We start from the raw sequence: 1,097 nt of genomic DNA, 5'->3' as shown, positions 1-1,097 counted from the left end.
TGTTTCACTTGTTGTTGTTTCACGTGAATTTATGATGTTCTTTCTTTCTTGGAAGATTAGAGCATGGAGTCACAGAGGGTGAGTGAAGAGAAGACAAGAGAGATAGTGAATCACGGACACACATGTGAAGACAAGAGAGTTCGTAGAGAGTTGTATCACATTTTGTCTTGTATTATTTTGTAGCATAACTCATGTCACGGACACAAGTTTTCAAAGGGTGTATAAATGAAACTTTATAAACACAAGTTCTCAAGTTATTTCAAACTTCCATATCAAGTCCACTTATCTCTCTCAAGTTATTTCAAACTTCTTCTATCTCTTTTATAAACACTTAATCACTTTCTTCCTTCAAAAGTTCTTCTAAATCTCTCACTTTATAAACACTTCAACACTTAATCAATTTCTTCCTTCACGTTAAACTCTTAATCACTCTCTATATAAACTCTTTTTAATCACATTAATGGCTTCTTCTTCTTCTCACAACACTTTCGATGACGCTTTTGATGATACATTTGATGATACATTTGATGAGCTATTTGATCAACATTTTGATCAAGCATTTGAGGATTTCACCATTCAAGCAAATCAAGAAGAACGAAGAAAAAAAAGAAAAAAATGAGCTTATATTGAAAGACATCGTGAAGAAGGGCATAATCGTTTATGGAACGATTATTTCAGTCAAACTCCAACGTATCCTCCTTTATTATTCCGGCGACGTTTTAGAATGAACAAGCCATTGTTCTTGTACATTGTGGATCGACTCTCCAACGAAGTTCAATATTTTCGGGAAACAAAAGATGGTCTCGGAAGGAACAGTCTCTCTCCACTTCAAAAGTGTACCGCCGCCATTCGTGTCTTGGCATATGGTTCTGCAGCTGATACCGTCGACGAATACCTCCGGCTCGGTGAAACAACAACTCAGTTATGTGTAGAAAATTTTGTCGAAGGAATAATAAATTTGTTCGGCGAAGAATACCTAAGAAAACCAACACCAGCTGATCTTCAACGTCTACTTGATATTGGAGAGTATCGTGGCTTTCCCGGGATGATAGGAAGCATCGATTGCATGCATTGGGAGTGGAAGAATTGTCCCACCG

Source organism: Brassica oleracea, chromosome C8, assembly GCF_000695525.1.
Source record: "Brassica oleracea var. oleracea cultivar TO1000 chromosome C8, BOL, whole genome shotgun sequence".
NCBI lineage: Eukaryota > Viridiplantae > Streptophyta > Magnoliopsida > Brassicales > Brassicaceae > Brassica > Brassica oleracea.
The sequence above is the reverse complement of the archived record's forward strand: the minus strand, read 5'-3'. Positions refer to the sequence as shown.